The sequence below is a fragment of the Aquarana catesbeiana genome, linkage group LG13, assembly GCF_042186555.1.
Source record: "Aquarana catesbeiana isolate 2022-GZ linkage group LG13, ASM4218655v1, whole genome shotgun sequence".
NCBI classification, from domain to species: domain Eukaryota; kingdom Metazoa; phylum Chordata; class Amphibia; order Anura; family Ranidae; genus Aquarana; species Aquarana catesbeiana.
This window is the reverse complement of record NC_133336.1, coordinates 164620409-164633233: the sequence shown is the minus strand read 5'-3', so window position 1 is coordinate 164633233 and position 12825 is coordinate 164620409. Positions and strand designations below refer to the sequence as shown.

General features: G+C 56.4%; 58 non-coding genes across 58 annotated transcripts; all 58 read right to left on the bottom strand.

The window, feature by feature from the left end:
- Positions 1 to 59: 59 nt before the first annotated feature.
- Positions 60 to 178, bottom strand: LOC141118181 (5S ribosomal RNA). The gene has a single exon (XR_012237565.1). It is a non-coding gene; the product is annotated as a 5S ribosomal RNA (ribosomal RNA).
- Positions 179 to 277: 99 nt separating this feature from the next.
- Positions 278 to 396, bottom strand: LOC141118180 (5S ribosomal RNA). Its single transcript, XR_012237564.1, has one exon. It is a non-coding gene; the product is annotated as a 5S ribosomal RNA (ribosomal RNA).
- A 100-nt stretch (positions 397 to 496) lies between these two features.
- LOC141118179 (5S ribosomal RNA) lies at positions 497 to 615 on the bottom strand. Its single transcript, XR_012237563.1, has one exon. It is a non-coding gene; the product is annotated as a 5S ribosomal RNA (ribosomal RNA).
- Positions 616 to 715: 100 nt separating this feature from the next.
- Positions 716 to 834, bottom strand: LOC141118177 (5S ribosomal RNA). The gene has a single exon (XR_012237561.1). It is a non-coding gene; the product is annotated as a 5S ribosomal RNA (ribosomal RNA).
- A 99-nt stretch (positions 835 to 933) lies between these two features.
- On the bottom strand, positions 934 to 1052 carry LOC141118176 (5S ribosomal RNA). The gene has a single exon (XR_012237560.1). It is a non-coding gene; the product is annotated as a 5S ribosomal RNA (ribosomal RNA).
- Positions 1053 to 1150: 98 nt separating this feature from the next.
- On the bottom strand, positions 1151 to 1269 carry LOC141120209 (5S ribosomal RNA). The gene has a single exon (XR_012239536.1). It is a non-coding gene; the product is annotated as a 5S ribosomal RNA (ribosomal RNA).
- Positions 1270 to 1368: 99 nt separating this feature from the next.
- LOC141120441 (5S ribosomal RNA) lies at positions 1369 to 1487 on the bottom strand. The gene has a single exon (XR_012239761.1). It is a non-coding gene; the product is annotated as a 5S ribosomal RNA (ribosomal RNA).
- Positions 1488 to 1587: 100 nt separating this feature from the next.
- On the bottom strand, positions 1588 to 1706 carry LOC141118175 (5S ribosomal RNA). Its single transcript, XR_012237559.1, has one exon. It is a non-coding gene; the product is annotated as a 5S ribosomal RNA (ribosomal RNA).
- A 100-nt stretch (positions 1707 to 1806) lies between these two features.
- On the bottom strand, positions 1807 to 1925 carry LOC141118174 (5S ribosomal RNA). The gene has a single exon (XR_012237558.1). It is a non-coding gene; the product is annotated as a 5S ribosomal RNA (ribosomal RNA).
- A 99-nt stretch (positions 1926 to 2024) lies between these two features.
- On the bottom strand, positions 2025 to 2143 carry LOC141118172 (5S ribosomal RNA). Its single transcript, XR_012237557.1, has one exon. It is a non-coding gene; the product is annotated as a 5S ribosomal RNA (ribosomal RNA).
- A 98-nt stretch (positions 2144 to 2241) lies between these two features.
- On the bottom strand, positions 2242 to 2360 carry LOC141117984 (5S ribosomal RNA). The gene has a single exon (XR_012237373.1). It is a non-coding gene; the product is annotated as a 5S ribosomal RNA (ribosomal RNA).
- A 99-nt stretch (positions 2361 to 2459) lies between these two features.
- LOC141118171 (5S ribosomal RNA) lies at positions 2460 to 2578 on the bottom strand. The gene has a single exon (XR_012237556.1). It is a non-coding gene; the product is annotated as a 5S ribosomal RNA (ribosomal RNA).
- A 98-nt stretch (positions 2579 to 2676) lies between these two features.
- Positions 2677 to 2795, bottom strand: LOC141118170 (5S ribosomal RNA). Its single transcript, XR_012237555.1, has one exon. It is a non-coding gene; the product is annotated as a 5S ribosomal RNA (ribosomal RNA).
- Positions 2796 to 2895: 100 nt separating this feature from the next.
- Positions 2896 to 3014, bottom strand: LOC141119877 (5S ribosomal RNA). Its single transcript, XR_012239211.1, has one exon. It is a non-coding gene; the product is annotated as a 5S ribosomal RNA (ribosomal RNA).
- A 100-nt stretch (positions 3015 to 3114) lies between these two features.
- LOC141118169 (5S ribosomal RNA) lies at positions 3115 to 3233 on the bottom strand. Its single transcript, XR_012237554.1, has one exon. It is a non-coding gene; the product is annotated as a 5S ribosomal RNA (ribosomal RNA).
- Positions 3234 to 3332: 99 nt separating this feature from the next.
- Positions 3333 to 3451, bottom strand: LOC141118168 (5S ribosomal RNA). The gene has a single exon (XR_012237553.1). It is a non-coding gene; the product is annotated as a 5S ribosomal RNA (ribosomal RNA).
- Positions 3452 to 3549: 98 nt separating this feature from the next.
- LOC141118167 (5S ribosomal RNA) lies at positions 3550 to 3668 on the bottom strand. Its single transcript, XR_012237552.1, has one exon. It is a non-coding gene; the product is annotated as a 5S ribosomal RNA (ribosomal RNA).
- A 99-nt stretch (positions 3669 to 3767) lies between these two features.
- On the bottom strand, positions 3768 to 3886 carry LOC141118165 (5S ribosomal RNA). The gene has a single exon (XR_012237550.1). It is a non-coding gene; the product is annotated as a 5S ribosomal RNA (ribosomal RNA).
- A 98-nt stretch (positions 3887 to 3984) lies between these two features.
- LOC141118164 (5S ribosomal RNA) lies at positions 3985 to 4103 on the bottom strand. Its single transcript, XR_012237549.1, has one exon. It is a non-coding gene; the product is annotated as a 5S ribosomal RNA (ribosomal RNA).
- Positions 4104 to 4202: 99 nt separating this feature from the next.
- Positions 4203 to 4321, bottom strand: LOC141120476 (5S ribosomal RNA). Its single transcript, XR_012239795.1, has one exon. It is a non-coding gene; the product is annotated as a 5S ribosomal RNA (ribosomal RNA).
- Positions 4322 to 4421: 100 nt separating this feature from the next.
- On the bottom strand, positions 4422 to 4540 carry LOC141120321 (5S ribosomal RNA). The gene has a single exon (XR_012239645.1). It is a non-coding gene; the product is annotated as a 5S ribosomal RNA (ribosomal RNA).
- Positions 4541 to 4640: 100 nt separating this feature from the next.
- On the bottom strand, positions 4641 to 4759 carry LOC141118163 (5S ribosomal RNA). Its single transcript, XR_012237548.1, has one exon. It is a non-coding gene; the product is annotated as a 5S ribosomal RNA (ribosomal RNA).
- Positions 4760 to 4858: 99 nt separating this feature from the next.
- On the bottom strand, positions 4859 to 4977 carry LOC141119936 (5S ribosomal RNA). The gene has a single exon (XR_012239269.1). It is a non-coding gene; the product is annotated as a 5S ribosomal RNA (ribosomal RNA).
- Positions 4978 to 5075: 98 nt separating this feature from the next.
- On the bottom strand, positions 5076 to 5194 carry LOC141118161 (5S ribosomal RNA). Its single transcript, XR_012237547.1, has one exon. It is a non-coding gene; the product is annotated as a 5S ribosomal RNA (ribosomal RNA).
- Positions 5195 to 5293: 99 nt separating this feature from the next.
- Positions 5294 to 5412, bottom strand: LOC141118160 (5S ribosomal RNA). Its single transcript, XR_012237546.1, has one exon. It is a non-coding gene; the product is annotated as a 5S ribosomal RNA (ribosomal RNA).
- Positions 5413 to 5512: 100 nt separating this feature from the next.
- On the bottom strand, positions 5513 to 5631 carry LOC141118159 (5S ribosomal RNA). Its single transcript, XR_012237545.1, has one exon. It is a non-coding gene; the product is annotated as a 5S ribosomal RNA (ribosomal RNA).
- Positions 5632 to 5731: 100 nt separating this feature from the next.
- Positions 5732 to 5850, bottom strand: LOC141118158 (5S ribosomal RNA). The gene has a single exon (XR_012237544.1). It is a non-coding gene; the product is annotated as a 5S ribosomal RNA (ribosomal RNA).
- A 99-nt stretch (positions 5851 to 5949) lies between these two features.
- LOC141118157 (5S ribosomal RNA) lies at positions 5950 to 6068 on the bottom strand. Its single transcript, XR_012237543.1, has one exon. It is a non-coding gene; the product is annotated as a 5S ribosomal RNA (ribosomal RNA).
- Positions 6069 to 6166: 98 nt separating this feature from the next.
- On the bottom strand, positions 6167 to 6285 carry LOC141118155 (5S ribosomal RNA). Its single transcript, XR_012237542.1, has one exon. It is a non-coding gene; the product is annotated as a 5S ribosomal RNA (ribosomal RNA).
- Positions 6286 to 6384: 99 nt separating this feature from the next.
- On the bottom strand, positions 6385 to 6503 carry LOC141118154 (5S ribosomal RNA). Its single transcript, XR_012237541.1, has one exon. It is a non-coding gene; the product is annotated as a 5S ribosomal RNA (ribosomal RNA).
- A 98-nt stretch (positions 6504 to 6601) lies between these two features.
- Positions 6602 to 6720, bottom strand: LOC141118152 (5S ribosomal RNA). The gene has a single exon (XR_012237539.1). It is a non-coding gene; the product is annotated as a 5S ribosomal RNA (ribosomal RNA).
- A 99-nt stretch (positions 6721 to 6819) lies between these two features.
- Positions 6820 to 6938, bottom strand: LOC141118151 (5S ribosomal RNA). Its single transcript, XR_012237538.1, has one exon. It is a non-coding gene; the product is annotated as a 5S ribosomal RNA (ribosomal RNA).
- Positions 6939 to 7038: 100 nt separating this feature from the next.
- Positions 7039 to 7157, bottom strand: LOC141118150 (5S ribosomal RNA). The gene has a single exon (XR_012237537.1). It is a non-coding gene; the product is annotated as a 5S ribosomal RNA (ribosomal RNA).
- A 100-nt stretch (positions 7158 to 7257) lies between these two features.
- LOC141118149 (5S ribosomal RNA) lies at positions 7258 to 7376 on the bottom strand. Its single transcript, XR_012237536.1, has one exon. It is a non-coding gene; the product is annotated as a 5S ribosomal RNA (ribosomal RNA).
- Positions 7377 to 7475: 99 nt separating this feature from the next.
- On the bottom strand, positions 7476 to 7594 carry LOC141118148 (5S ribosomal RNA). Its single transcript, XR_012237535.1, has one exon. It is a non-coding gene; the product is annotated as a 5S ribosomal RNA (ribosomal RNA).
- A 305-nt stretch (positions 7595 to 7899) lies between these two features.
- Positions 7900 to 8018, bottom strand: LOC141118147 (5S ribosomal RNA). The gene has a single exon (XR_012237534.1). It is a non-coding gene; the product is annotated as a 5S ribosomal RNA (ribosomal RNA).
- A 100-nt stretch (positions 8019 to 8118) lies between these two features.
- Positions 8119 to 8237, bottom strand: LOC141118146 (5S ribosomal RNA). Its single transcript, XR_012237533.1, has one exon. It is a non-coding gene; the product is annotated as a 5S ribosomal RNA (ribosomal RNA).
- A 100-nt stretch (positions 8238 to 8337) lies between these two features.
- On the bottom strand, positions 8338 to 8456 carry LOC141118145 (5S ribosomal RNA). The gene has a single exon (XR_012237532.1). It is a non-coding gene; the product is annotated as a 5S ribosomal RNA (ribosomal RNA).
- A 99-nt stretch (positions 8457 to 8555) lies between these two features.
- On the bottom strand, positions 8556 to 8674 carry LOC141118144 (5S ribosomal RNA). The gene has a single exon (XR_012237531.1). It is a non-coding gene; the product is annotated as a 5S ribosomal RNA (ribosomal RNA).
- A 98-nt stretch (positions 8675 to 8772) lies between these two features.
- On the bottom strand, positions 8773 to 8890 carry LOC141120579 (5S ribosomal RNA). The gene has a single exon (XR_012239893.1). It is a non-coding gene; the product is annotated as a 5S ribosomal RNA (ribosomal RNA).
- A 99-nt stretch (positions 8891 to 8989) lies between these two features.
- Positions 8990 to 9108, bottom strand: LOC141118143 (5S ribosomal RNA). The gene has a single exon (XR_012237530.1). It is a non-coding gene; the product is annotated as a 5S ribosomal RNA (ribosomal RNA).
- Positions 9109 to 9206: 98 nt separating this feature from the next.
- On the bottom strand, positions 9207 to 9325 carry LOC141118141 (5S ribosomal RNA). The gene has a single exon (XR_012237528.1). It is a non-coding gene; the product is annotated as a 5S ribosomal RNA (ribosomal RNA).
- Positions 9326 to 9424: 99 nt separating this feature from the next.
- On the bottom strand, positions 9425 to 9544 carry LOC141120495 (5S ribosomal RNA). Its single transcript, XR_012239813.1, has one exon. It is a non-coding gene; the product is annotated as a 5S ribosomal RNA (ribosomal RNA).
- Positions 9545 to 9644: 100 nt separating this feature from the next.
- LOC141118140 (5S ribosomal RNA) lies at positions 9645 to 9763 on the bottom strand. The gene has a single exon (XR_012237527.1). It is a non-coding gene; the product is annotated as a 5S ribosomal RNA (ribosomal RNA).
- A 100-nt stretch (positions 9764 to 9863) lies between these two features.
- LOC141118139 (5S ribosomal RNA) lies at positions 9864 to 9982 on the bottom strand. Its single transcript, XR_012237526.1, has one exon. It is a non-coding gene; the product is annotated as a 5S ribosomal RNA (ribosomal RNA).
- Positions 9983 to 10081: 99 nt separating this feature from the next.
- Positions 10082 to 10200, bottom strand: LOC141118138 (5S ribosomal RNA). Its single transcript, XR_012237525.1, has one exon. It is a non-coding gene; the product is annotated as a 5S ribosomal RNA (ribosomal RNA).
- Positions 10201 to 10298: 98 nt separating this feature from the next.
- Positions 10299 to 10417, bottom strand: LOC141118137 (5S ribosomal RNA). Its single transcript, XR_012237524.1, has one exon. It is a non-coding gene; the product is annotated as a 5S ribosomal RNA (ribosomal RNA).
- A 99-nt stretch (positions 10418 to 10516) lies between these two features.
- Positions 10517 to 10635, bottom strand: LOC141118136 (5S ribosomal RNA). The gene has a single exon (XR_012237523.1). It is a non-coding gene; the product is annotated as a 5S ribosomal RNA (ribosomal RNA).
- A 100-nt stretch (positions 10636 to 10735) lies between these two features.
- Positions 10736 to 10854, bottom strand: LOC141120171 (5S ribosomal RNA). Its single transcript, XR_012239498.1, has one exon. It is a non-coding gene; the product is annotated as a 5S ribosomal RNA (ribosomal RNA).
- A 100-nt stretch (positions 10855 to 10954) lies between these two features.
- LOC141120297 (5S ribosomal RNA) lies at positions 10955 to 11073 on the bottom strand. Its single transcript, XR_012239622.1, has one exon. It is a non-coding gene; the product is annotated as a 5S ribosomal RNA (ribosomal RNA).
- A 99-nt stretch (positions 11074 to 11172) lies between these two features.
- On the bottom strand, positions 11173 to 11291 carry LOC141118135 (5S ribosomal RNA). Its single transcript, XR_012237522.1, has one exon. It is a non-coding gene; the product is annotated as a 5S ribosomal RNA (ribosomal RNA).
- A 98-nt stretch (positions 11292 to 11389) lies between these two features.
- LOC141118134 (5S ribosomal RNA) lies at positions 11390 to 11508 on the bottom strand. Its single transcript, XR_012237521.1, has one exon. It is a non-coding gene; the product is annotated as a 5S ribosomal RNA (ribosomal RNA).
- A 99-nt stretch (positions 11509 to 11607) lies between these two features.
- On the bottom strand, positions 11608 to 11726 carry LOC141118133 (5S ribosomal RNA). Its single transcript, XR_012237520.1, has one exon. It is a non-coding gene; the product is annotated as a 5S ribosomal RNA (ribosomal RNA).
- Positions 11727 to 11824: 98 nt separating this feature from the next.
- Positions 11825 to 11943, bottom strand: LOC141118132 (5S ribosomal RNA). Its single transcript, XR_012237519.1, has one exon. It is a non-coding gene; the product is annotated as a 5S ribosomal RNA (ribosomal RNA).
- A 99-nt stretch (positions 11944 to 12042) lies between these two features.
- On the bottom strand, positions 12043 to 12162 carry LOC141120494 (5S ribosomal RNA). The gene has a single exon (XR_012239812.1). It is a non-coding gene; the product is annotated as a 5S ribosomal RNA (ribosomal RNA).
- Positions 12163 to 12262: 100 nt separating this feature from the next.
- On the bottom strand, positions 12263 to 12381 carry LOC141118130 (5S ribosomal RNA). Its single transcript, XR_012237517.1, has one exon. It is a non-coding gene; the product is annotated as a 5S ribosomal RNA (ribosomal RNA).
- A 100-nt stretch (positions 12382 to 12481) lies between these two features.
- LOC141118129 (5S ribosomal RNA) lies at positions 12482 to 12600 on the bottom strand. Its single transcript, XR_012237516.1, has one exon. It is a non-coding gene; the product is annotated as a 5S ribosomal RNA (ribosomal RNA).
- Positions 12601 to 12699: 99 nt separating this feature from the next.
- Positions 12700 to 12818, bottom strand: LOC141118128 (5S ribosomal RNA). Its single transcript, XR_012237515.1, has one exon. It is a non-coding gene; the product is annotated as a 5S ribosomal RNA (ribosomal RNA).
- Between the last annotated feature and the right edge of the window lie 7 nt (positions 12819 to 12825).

The window sequence follows — 12825 nt, the reverse complement described above, 5'->3', positions numbered from 1 at the left end:
CACCAAGATGGGAAACGAGGAAAAAAACAGGGCAAGTCCAGAACTCCAAGAAAAAAAGAAGCCTACGGCACCTGGTATTCCCAGGCGGTCTCCCATCCAGGTACTAACCAGGCCCGACCCTGCTTAGCCTCCGAGATCAGACGAGATCGGGCGCTTTCAGGGTGATGTGGCCGTAGGCGATCTCTTACGGCACGCTCAACCCTCTTGACTTTGGCGGCGCCAAGATGGGAAACGAGGAAAAAAAACAGGGCAAGTCCAGAAATCCAAGAAAAAAAGAAGCCTACGGCACCTGGTATTCCCAGGCGGTCTCCCATCCAGGTACTAACCAGGCCCGACCCTGCTTAGCCTCCGAGATCAGACGAGATCGGGCGCTTTCAGGGTGATGTGGCCGTAGGCGATCTCTAACGGCACGCTCAACCCTCTTGACCTTGGCGGCGCCAAGATGGGAAACGAGGAAAAAAAACAGGGCAAGTCCAGAACGCCCCCCAAAAAAAGAAGCCTACGGCACCTGGTATTCCCAGGCGGTCTCCCATCCAGGTACTAACCAGGCCCGACCCTGCTTAGCCTCCGAGATCAGACGAGATCGGGCGCTTTCAGGGTGATGTGGCCGTAGGCGATCTCTAACGGCACGCTCAACCCTCTTCACCTTGGCGGCGCCAAGATGGGAAACGAGGAAAAAAAACAGGGCAAGTCCAGAACTCCCCCAAAAAAAAGAAGCCTACGGCACCTGGTATTCCCAGGCGGTCTCCCATCCAGGTACTAACCAGGCCCGACCCTGCTTAGCCTCCGAGATCAGACGAGATCGGGCGCTTTCAGGGTGATGTGGCCGTAGGCGATCTCTTACGGCACGCTCAACCCTCTTGACTTTGGCGGCGCCAAGATGGGAAACGAGGAAAAAAAACAGGGCAAGTCCAGAACTCCAAGAAAAAAAGAAGCCTACGGCACCTGGTATTCCCAGGCGGTCTCCCATCCAGGTACTAACCAGGCCCGACCCTGCTTAGCCTCCGAGATCAGACGAGATCGGGCGCTTTCAGGGTGATGTGGCCGTAGGCGATCTCTTACGGCACGCTCAACCCTCTTGACTTTGGCGGCACCAAGATGGGAAACGAGGAAAAAAACAGGGCAAGTCCAGAACTCCAAGAAAAAAAGAAGCCTACGGCACCTGGTATTCCCAGGCGGTCTCCCATCCAGGTACTAACCAGGCCCGACCCTGCTTAGCCTCCGAGATCAGACGAGATCGGGCGCTTTCAGGGTGATGTGGCCGTATGCGATCTCTAACGGCACGCTCAACCCTCTTGACCTTGGCGGCGCCAAGATGGGAAACGAGGAAAAAAAACAGGGCAAGTCCAGAAATCCAAGAAAAAAAGAAGCCTACGGCACCTGGTATTCCCAGGCGGTCTCCCATCCAGGTACTAACCAGGCCCGACCCTCCTTAGCCTCCGAGATCAGACGAGATCGGGCGCTTTCAGGGTGATGTGGCCGTAGGCGATCTCTAACGGCACGCTCAACCCTCTTGACCTTGGCGGCGCCAAGATGGGAAACGAGGAAAAAAAACAGGGCAAGTCCAGAACGCCCCCCAAAAAAAGAAGCCTACGGCACCTGGTATTCCCAGGCGGTCTCCCATCCAGGTACTAACCAGGCCCGACCCTGCTTAGCCTCCGAGATCAGACGAGATCGGGCGCTTTCAGGGTGATGTGGCCGTAGGCGATCTCTAACGGCACGCTCAACCCTCTTGACCTTGGCGGCGCCAAGATGGGAAACGAGGAAAAAAAACAGGGCAAGTCCAGAACTCCCCCAAAAAAAAGAAGCCTACGGCACCTGGTATTCCCAGGCGGTCTCCCATCCAGGTACTAACCAGGCCCGACCCTGCTTAGCCTCCGAGATCAGACGAGATCGGGCGCTTTCAGGGTGATGTGGCCGTAGGCGATCTCTAACGGCACGCTCAACCCTCTTGACCTTGGCGGCGCCAAGATGGGAAACGAGGAAAAAAACAGGGCAAGTCCAGAACTCCCCCAAAAAAAAGAAGCCTACGGCACCTGGTATTCCCAGGCGGTCTCCCATCCAGGTACTAACCAGGCCCGACCCTGCTTAGCCTCCGAGATCAGACGAGATCGGGCGCTTTCAGGGTGATGTGGCCGTAGGCGATCTCTTACGGCACGCTCAACCCTCTTGACTTTGGCGGCACCAAGATGGGAAACGAGGAAAAAAACAGGGCAAGTCCAGAACTCCAAGAAAAAAAGAAGCCTACGGCACCTGGTATTCCCAGGCGGTCTCCCATCCAGGTACTAACCAGGCCCGACCCTGCTTAGCCTCCGAGATCTGACGAGATCGGGCGCTTTCAGGGTGATGTGGCCGTAGGCGATCTCTAACGGCACGCTCAACCCTCTTGACCTTGGCGGCGCCAAGATGGGAAACGAGGAAAAAAAACAGGGCAAGTCCAGAAATCCAAGAAAAAAAGAAGCCTACGGCACCTGGTATTCCCAGGCGGTCTCCCATCCAGGTACTAACCAGGCCCGACCCTGCTTAGCCTCCGAGATCAGACGAGATCGGGCGCTTTCAGGGTGATGTGGCCGTAGGCGATCTCTTACTGCACGCTCAACCCTCTTGACTTTGGCGGCACCAAGATGGGAAACGAGGAAAAAAACAGGGCAAGTCCAGAACTCCAAGAAAAAAAGAAGCCTACGGCACCTGGTATTCCCAGGCGGTCTCCCATCCAGGTACTAACCAGGCCCGACCCTGCTTAGCCTCCGAGATCAGACGAGATCGGGCGCTTTCAGGGTGATGTGGCCGTAGGCGATCTCTAACGGCACGCTCAACCCTCTTGACCTTGGCGGCGCCAAGATGGGAAACGAGGAAAAAAAACAGGGCAAGTCCAGAACGCCCCCCAAAAAAAGAAGCCTACGGCACCTGGTATTCCCAGGCGGTCTCCCATCCAGGTACTAACCAGGCCCGACCCTGCTTAGCCTCCGAGATCAGACGAGATCGGGCGCTTTCAGGGTGATCTGGCCGTAGGCGATCTCTAACGGCACGCTCAACCCTCTTGACCTTGGCGGCGCCAAGATGGGAAACGAGGAAAAAAAACAGGGCAAGTCCAGAACTCCCCCAAAAAAAAGAAGCCTACGGCACCTGGTATTCCCAGGCGGTCTCCCATCCAGGTACTAACCAGGCCCGACCCTGCTTAGCCTCCGAGATCAGACGAGATCGGGCGCTTTCAGGGTGATGTGGCCGTAGGCGATCTCTTACGGCACGCTCAACCCTCTTGACTTTGGCGGCGCCAAGATGGGAAACGAGGAAAAAAAACAGGGCAAGTCCAGAACTCCAAGAAAAAAAGAAGCCTACGGCACCTGGTATTCCCAGGCGGTCTCCCATCCAGGTACTAACCAGGCCCGACCCTGCTTAGCCTCCGAGATCAGACGAGATCGGGCGCTTTCAGGGTGATGTGGCCGTAGGCGATCTCTTACGGCACGCTCAACCCTCTTGACTTTGGCGGCACCAAGATGGGAAACGAGGAAAAAAACAGGGCAAGTCCAGAACTCCAAGAAAAAAAGAAGCCTACGGCACCTGGTATTCCCAGGCGGTCTCCCATCCAGGTACTAACCAGGCCCGACCCTGCTTAGCCTCCGAGATCAGACGAGATCGGGCGCTTTCAGGGTGATGTGGCCGTAGGCGATCTCTAACGGCACGCTCAACCCTCTTGACCTTGGCGGCGCCAAGATGGGAAACGAGGAAAAAAAATAGGGCAAGTCCAGAAATCCAAGAAAAAAAGAAGCCTACGGCACCTGGTATTCCCAGGCGGTCTCCCATCCAGGTACTAACCAGGCCCGACCCTGCTTAGCCTCCGAGATCAGACGAGATCGGGCGCTTTCAGGGTGATGTGGCCGTAGGCGATCTCTTACGGCACGCTCAACCCTCTTGACTTTGGCGGCACCAAGATGGGAAACGAGGAAAAAAACAGGGCAAGTCCAGAACTCCAAGAAAAAAAGAAGCCTACGGCACCTGGTATTCCCAGGCGGTCTCCCATCCAGGTACTAACCAGGCCCGACCCTGCTTAGCCTCCGAGATCAGACGAGATCGGGCGCTTTCAGGGTGATGTGGCCGTAGGCGATCTCTTACGGCACGCTCAACCCTCTTGACTTTGGCGGCGCCAAGATGGGAAACGAGGAAAAAAAACAGGGCAAGTCCAGAAATCCAAGAAAAAAAGAAGCCTACGGCACCTTGTATTCCCAGGCGGTCTCCCATCCAGGTACTAACCAGGCCCGACCCTGCTTAGCCTCCGAGATCAGACGAGATCGGGCGCTTTCAGGGTGATGTGGCCGTAGGCGATCTCTAACGGCACGCTCAACCCTCTTGACCTTGGCGGCGCCAAGATGGGAAACGAGGAAAAAAAACAGGGCAAGTCCAGAACGCCCCCCAAAAAAAGAAGCCTACGGCACCTGGTATTCCCAGGCGGTCTCCCATCCAGGTACTAACCAGGCCCGACCCTGCTTAGCCTCCGAGATCAGACAAGATCGGGCGCTTTCAGGGTGATGTGGCCGTAGGCGATCTCTAACGGCACGCTCAACCCTCTTGACCTTGGCGGCGCCAAGATGGGAAACGAGGAAAAAAAACAGGGCAAGTCCAGAACTCCCCCAAAAAAAAGAAGCCTACGGCACCTGGTATTCCCAGGCGGTCTCCCATCCAGGTACTAACCAGGCCCGACCCTGCTTAGCCTCCGAGATCAGACGAGATCGGGCGCTTTCAGGGTGATGTGGCCGTAGGCGATCTCTTACGGCACGCTCAACCCTCTTGACTTTGGCGGCGCCAAGATGGGAAACGAGGAAAAAAAACAGGGCAAGTCCAGAACTCCAAGAAAAAAAGAAGCCTACGGCACCTGGTATTCCCAGGCGGTCTCCCATCCAGGTACTAACCAGGCCCGACCCTGCTTAGCCTCCGAGATCAGATGAGATCGGGCGCTTTCAGGGTGTTGTGGCCGTAGGCGATCTCTTACGGCACGCTCAACCCTCTTGACTTTGGCGGCACCAAGATGGGAAACAAGGAAAAAAACAGGGCAAGTCCAGAACTCCAAGAAAAAAAGAAGCCTACGGCACCTGGTATTCCCAGGCGGTCTCCCATCCAGGTACTAACCAGGCCCGACCCTGCTTAGCCTCCGAGATCAGACGAGATCGGGCGCTTTCAGGGTGATGTGGCCGTAGGCGATCTCTAACGGCACGCTCAACCCTCTTGACCTTGGCGGCGCCAAGATGGGAAACGAGGAAAAAAAACAGGGCAAGTCCAGAAATCCAAGAAAAAAAGAAGCCTACGGCACCTGGTATTCCCAGGCGGTCTCCCATCCAGGTACTAACCAGGCCCGACCCTGCTTAGCCTCCGAGATCAGACGAGATCGGGCGCTTTCAGGGTGATGTGGCCGTAGGCAATCTCTAACGGCACGCTCAACCCTCTTGACCTTGGCGGCGCCAAGATGGGAAACGAGGAAAAAAAACAGGGCAAGTCCAGAACGCCCCCCAAAAAAAGAAGCCTACGGCACCTGGTATTCCCAGGCGGTCTCCCATCCAGGTACTAACCAGGCCCGACCCTGCTTAGCCTCCGAGATCAGACGAGATCGGGCGCTTTCAGGGTGATGTGGCCGTAGGCGATCTCTAACGGCACGCTCAACCCTCTTGACCTTGGCGGCGCCAAGATGGGAAACGAGGAAAAAAAACAGGGCAAGTCCAGAACTCCCCCAAAAAAAAGAAGCCTACGGCACCTGGTATTCCCAGGCGGTCTCCCATCCAGGTACTAACCAGGCCCGACCCTGCTTAGCCTCCGAGATCAGACGAGATCGGGCGCTTTCAGGGTGATGTGGCCGTAGGCGATCTCTAACGGCACGCTCAACCCTCTTGACCTTGGCGGCGCCAAGATGGGAAACGAGTTAAAAAACAGGGCAAGTCCAGAACTCCCCCAAAAAAAAGAAGCCTACGGCACCTGGTATTCCCAGGCGGTCTCCCATCCAGGTACTAACCAGGCCCGACCCTGCTTAGCCTCCGAGATCAGACGAGATCGGGCGCTTTCAGGGTGATGTGGCCGTAGGCGATCTCTTACGGCACGCTCAACCCTCTTGACTTTGGCGGCACCAAGATGGGAAACGAGGAAAAAAACAGGGCAAGTCCAGAACTCCAAGAAAAAAAGAAGCCTACGGCACCTGGTATTCCCAGGCGGTCTCCCATCCAGGTACTAACCAGGCCCGACCCTGCTTAGCCTCCGAGATCAGACGAGATCGGGCGCTTTCAGGGTGATGTGGCCGTAGGCGATCTCTAACGGCACGCTCAACCCTCTTGACCTTGGCGGCGCCAAGATGGGAAACGAGGAAAAAAAACAGGGCAAGTCCAGAAATCCAAGAAAAAAAGAAGCCTACGGCACCTGGTATTCCCAGGCGGTCTCCCATCCAGGTACTAACCAGGCCCGACCCTGCTTAGCCTCCGAGATCAGACGAGATCGGGCGCTTTCAGGGTGATGTGGCCGTAGGCGATCTCTTACGGCACGCTCAACCCTCTTGACTTTGGCGGCACCAAGATGGGAAACGAGGAAAAAAACAGGGCAAGTCCAGAACTCCAAGAAAAAAAGAAGCCTACGGCACCTGGTATTCCCAGGCGGTCTCCCATCCAGGTACTAACCAGGCCCGACCCTGCTTAGCCTCCGAGATCAGACGAGATCGGGCGCTTTCAGGGTGATGTGGCCGTAGGCGATCTCTTACGGCACGCTCAACCCTCTTGACTTTGGCGGCGCCAAGATGGGAAACGAGGAAAAAAAACAGGGCAAGTCCAGAAATCCAAGAAAAAAAGAAGCCTACGGCACCTGGTATTCCCAGGCGGTCTCCCATCCAGGTACTAACCAGGCCCGACCCTGCTTAGCCTCCGAGATCAGACGAGATCGGGCGCTTTCAGGGTGATGTGGCCGTAGGCGATCTCTAACGGCACGCTCAACCCTCTTGACCTTGGCGGCGCCAAGATGGGAAACGAGGAAAAAAAACAGGGCAAGTCCAGAACGCCCCCCAAAAAAAGAAGCCTACGGCACCTGGTATTCCCAGGCGGTCTCCCATCCAGGTACTAACCAGGCCCGACCCTGCTTAGCCTCCGAGATCAGACGAGATCGGGCGCTTTCAGGGTGATGTGGCCGTAGGCGATCTCTAACGGCACGCTCAACCCTCTTGACCTTGGCGGCGCCAAGATGGGAAACGAGGAAAAAAAACAGGGCAAGTCCAGAACTCCCCCAAAAAAAAGAAGCCTACGGCACCTGGTATTCCCAGGCGGTCTCCCATCCAGGTACTAACCAGGCCCGACCCTGCTTAGCCTCCGAGATCAGACGAGATCGGGCGCTTTCAGGGTGATGTGGCCGTAGGCGATCTCTTACGGCACGCTCAACCCTCTTGACTTTGGCGGCGCCAAGATGGGAAACGAGGAAAAAAAACAGGGCAAGTCCAGAACTCCAAGAAAAAAAGAAGCCTACGGCACCTGGTATTCCCAGGCGGTCTCCCATCCAGGTACTAACCAGGCCCGACCCTGCTTAGCCTCCGAGATCAGACGAGATCGGGCGCTTTCAGGGTGATGTGGCCGTAGGCGATCTCTTACGGCACGCTCAACCCTCTTGACTTTGGCGGCACCAAGATGGGAAACGAGGAAAAAAACAGGGCAAGTCCAGAACTCCAAGAAAAAAAGAAGCCTACGGCACCTGGTATTCCCAGGCGGTCTCCCATCCAGGTACGACCCTGCTTAGCCTCCGAGATCAGACGAGATCGGGCGCTTTCAGGGTGATGTGGCCGTAGGCGATCTCTAACGGCACGCTCAACCCTCTTGACCTTGGCGGCGCCAAGATGGGAAACGAGGAAAAAAAACAGGGCAAGTCCAGAAATCCAAGAAAAAAAGAAGCCTACGGCACCTGGTATTCCCAGGCGGTCTCCCATCCAGGTACTAACCAGGCCCGACCCTGCTTAGCCTCCGAGATCAGACGAGATCGGGCGCTTTCAGGGTGATGTGGCCGTAGGCGATCTCTAACGGCACGCTCAACCCTCTTGACCTTGGCGGCGCCAAGATGGGAAACGAGGAAAAAAAACAGGGCAAGTCCAGAACGCCCCCCAAAAAAAGAAGCCTACGGCACCTGGTATTCCCAGGCGGTCTCCCATCCAGGTACTAACCAGGCCCGACCCTGCTTAGCCTCCGAGATCAGACGAGATCGGGCGCTTTCAGGGTGATGTGGCCGTAGGCGATCTCTAACGGCACGCTCAACCCTCTTGACCTTGGCGGCGCCAAGATGGGAAACGAGGAAAAAAAACAGGGCAAGTCCAGAACTCCCCCAAAAAAAAGAAGCCTACGGCACCTGGTATTCCCAGGCGGTCTCCCATCCAGGTACTAACCAGGCCCGACCCTGCTTAGCCTCCGAGATCAGACGAGATCGGGCGCTTTCAGGGTGATGTGGCCGTAGGCGATCTCTAACGGCACGCTCAACCCTCTTGACCTTGGCGGCGCCAAGATGGGAAACGAGGAAAAAAACAGGGCAAGTCCAGAACTCCCCCAAAAAAAAGAAGCCTACGGCACCTGGTATTCCCAGGCGGTCTCCCATCCAGGTACTAACCAGGCCCGACCCTGCTTAGCCTCCGAGATCAGACGAGATCGGGCGCTTTCAGGGTGATGTGGCCGTAGGCGATCTCTTACGGCACGCTCAACCCTCTTGACTTTGGCGGCACCAAGATGGGAAACGAGGAAAAAAACAGGGCAAGTCCAGAACTCCAAGAAAAAAAGAAGCCTACGGCACCTGGTATTCCCAGGCGGTCTCCCATCCAGGTACTAACCAGGCCCGACCCTGCTTAGCCTCCGAGATCAGACGAGATCGGGCGCTTTCAGGGTGATGTGGCGTAGGCGATCTCTAACGGCACGCTCAACCCTCTTGACCTTGGCGGCGCCAAGATGGGAAACGAGGAAAAAAAACAGGGCAAGTCCAGAAATCCAAGAAAAAAAGAAGCCTACGGCACCTGGTATTCCCAGGCGGTCTCCCATCCAGGTACTAACCAGGCCCGACCCTGCTTAGCCTCCGAGATCAGACGAGATCGGGCGCTTTCAGGGTGATGTGGCCGTAGGCGATCTCTTACGGCACGCTCAACCCTCTTGACTTTGGCGGCACCAAGATGGGAAACGAGGAAAAAAACAGGGCAAGTCCAGAACTCCAAGAAAAAAAGAAGCCTACGGCACCTGGTATTCCCAGGCGGTCTCCCATCCAGGTACTAACCAGGCCCGACCCTGCTTAGCCTCCGAGATCAGACGAGATCGGGCGCTTTCAGGGTGATGTGGCCGTAGGCCATCTCTTACGGCACGCTCAACCCTCTTGACTTTGGCGGCGCCAAGATGGGAAACGAGGAAAAAAAACAGGGCAAGTCCAGAAATCCAAGAAAAAAAGAAGCCTACGGCACCTGGTATTCCCAGGCGGTCTCCCATCCAGGTACTAACCAGGACCCGACCCTGCTTAGCCTCCGAGATCAGACGAGATCGGGCGCTTTCAGGGTGATGTGGCCGTAGGCGATCTCTAATGGCACGCTCAACCCTCTTGACCTTGGCGGCGCCAAGATGGGAAACGAGGAAAAAAAACAGGGCAAGTCCAGAACGCCCCCCAAAAAAAGAAGCCTACGGCACCTGGTATTCCCAGGCGGTCTCCCATCCAGGTACTAACCAGGCCCGACCCTGCTTAGCCTCCGAGATCAGACGAGATCGGGCGCTTTCAGGGTGATGTGGCCGTAGGCGATCTCTAACGGCACGCTCAACCCTCTTGACCTTGGCGGCGCCAAGATGGGAAACGAGGAAAAAAAACAGGGCAAGTCCAGAACTCCCCCAAAAAAAAGAAGCCTACGGCACCTGGTATTCCCAGGCGGTCTCCCATCCAGGTACTAACCAGGCCCGACCCTGCTTAGCCTCCGAGATCAGACGAGATCGGGCGCTTTCAGGGTGATGTGGCCGTAGGCGATCTCTTACGGCACGCTCAACCCTCTTGACTTTGGCGGCGCCAAGATGGGAAACGAGGAAAAAAAACAGGGCAAGTCCAGAACTCCAAGAAAAAAAGAAGCCTACGGCACCTGGTATTCCCAGGCGGTCTCCCATCCAGGTACTAACCAGGCCCGACCCTGCTTAGCCTCCGAGATCAGACGAGATCGGGCGCTTTCAGGGTGATGTGGCCGTAGGCGATCTCTTACGGCACGCTCAACCCTCTTGACTTTGGCGGCACCAAGATGGGAAACGAGGAAAAAAACAGGGCAAGTCCAGAACTCCAAGAAAAAAAGAAGCCTACGGCACCTGGTATTCCCAGGCGGTCTCCCATCCAGGTACTAACCAGGCCCGACCCTGCTTAGCCTCCGAGATCAGACGAGATCGGGCGCTTTCAGGGTGATGTGGCCGTAGGCGATCTCTAACGGCACGCTCAACCCTCTTGACCTTGGCGGCGCCAAGATGGGAAACGAGGAAAAAAAACAGGGCAAGTCCAGAAATCCAAGAAAAAAAGAAGCCTACGGCACCTGGTATTCCCAGGCGGTCTCCCATCCAGGTACTAACCAGGCCCGACCCTGCTTAGCCTCCGAGATCAGACGAGATCGGGCGCTTTCAGGGTGATGTGGCCGTAGGCGATCTCTAACGGCACGCTCAACCCTCTTGACCTTGGCGGCGCCAAGATGGGAAACGAGGAAAAAAAACAGGGCAAGTCCAGAACGCCCCCCAAAAAAAGAAGCCTACGGCACCTGGTATTCCCAGGCAGTCTCCCATCCAGGTACTAACCAGGCCCGACCCTGCTTAGCCTCCGAGATCAGACGAGATCGGGCGCTTTCAGGGTGATGTGGCCGTAGGCGATCTCTAACCGCACGCTCAACCCTCTTGACCTTGGCGGCGCCAAGATGGGAAACGAGGAAAAAAAACAGGGCAAGTCCAGAACTCCCCCAAAAAAAAGAAGCCTACGGCACCTGGTATTCCCAGGCGGTCTCCCATCCAGGTACTAACCAGGCCCGACCATGCTTAGCCTCCGAGATCAGACGAGATCGGGCGCTTTCAGGGTGATGTGGCCGTAGGCGATCTCTAATGGCACGCTCAACCCTCTTGACCTTGGCGGCGCCAAGATGGGAAACGAGGAAAAAAACAGGGCAAGTCCAGAACTCCCCCAAAAAAAAGAAGCCTACGGCACCTGGTATTCCCAGGCGGTCTCCCATCCAGGTACTAACCAGGCCCGACCCTGCTTAGCCTCCGAGATCAGACGAGATCGGGCGCTTTCAGGGTGATGTGGCCGTAGGCGATCTCTTATGGCACGCTCAACCCTCTTGACTTTGGCGGCACCAAGATGGGAAACGAGGAAAAAAACAGGGCAAGTCCAGAACTCCAAGAAAAAAAGAAGCCTACGGCACCTGGTATTCCCAGGCGGTCTCCCATCCAGGTACTAACCAGGCCCGACCCTGCTTAGCCTCCGAGATCAGACGAGATCGGGCGCTTTCAGGGTGATGTGGCCGTAGGCGATCTCTAACGGCACGCTCAACCCTCTTGACCTTGGCGGCGCCAAGATGGGAAACGAGGAAAAAAAACAGGGCAAGTCCAGAAATCCAAGAAAAAAAGAAGCCTACGGCACCTGGTATTCCCAGGCGGTCTCCCATCCAGGTACTAACCAGGCCCGACCCTGCTTAGCCTCCGAGATCAGACGAGATCGGGCGCTTTCAGGGTGATGTGGCCGTAGGCGATCTCTTACGGCACGCTCAACCCTCTTGACTTTGGCGGCACCAAGATGGGAAACGAGGAAAAAAACAGGGCAAGTCCAGAACTCCAAGAAAAAAAGAAGCCTACGGCACCTGGTATTCCCAGGCGGTCTCCCATCCAGGTACTAACCAGGCCCGACCCTGCTTAGCCTCCGAGATCAGACGAGATCGGGCGCTTTCAGGGTGATGTGGCCGTAGGCCATCTCTTATGGCACGCTCAACCCTCTTGACTTTGGCGGCGCCAAGATGGGAAACGAGGAAAAAAAACAGGGCAAGTCCAGAAATCCAAGAAAAAAAGAAGCCTACGGCACCTGGTATTCCCAGGCGGTCTCCCATCCAGGTACTAACCAGGACCCGACCCTGCTTAGCCTCCGAGATCAGACGAGATCGGGCGCTTTCAGGGTGATGTGGCCGTAGGCGATCTCTAACGGCACGCTCAACCCTCTTGACCTTGGCGGCGCCAAGATGGGAAACGAGGAAAAAAAACAGGGCAAGTCCAGAACGCCCCCCAAAAAAAGAAGCCTACGGCACCTGGTATTCCCAGGCGGTCTCCCATCCAGGTACTAACCAGGCCCGACCCTGCTTAGCCTCCGAGATCAGACGAGATCGGGCGCTTTCAGGGTGATGTGGCCGTAGGCGATCTCTAACGGCACGCTCAACCCTCTTGACCTTGGCGGCGCCAAGATGGGAAACGAGGAAAAAAAACAGGGCAAGTCCAGAACTCCCCCAAAAAAAAGAAGCCTACGGCACCTGGTATTCCCAGGCGGTCTCCCATCCAGGTACTAACCAGGCCCGACCCTGCTTAGCCTCCGAGATCAGACGAGATCGGGCGCTTTCAGGGTGATGTGGCCGTAGGCGATCTCTTACGGCACGCTCAACCCTCTTGACTTTGGCGGCGCCAAGATGGGAAACGAGGAAAAAAAACAGGGCAAGTCCAGAACTCCAAGAAAAAAAGAAGCCTACGGCACCTGGTATTCCCAGGCGGTCTCCCATCCAGGTACTAACCAGGCCCGACCCTGCTTAGCCTCCGAGATCAGACGAGATCGGGCGCTTTCAGGGTGATGTGGCCGTAGGCGATCTCT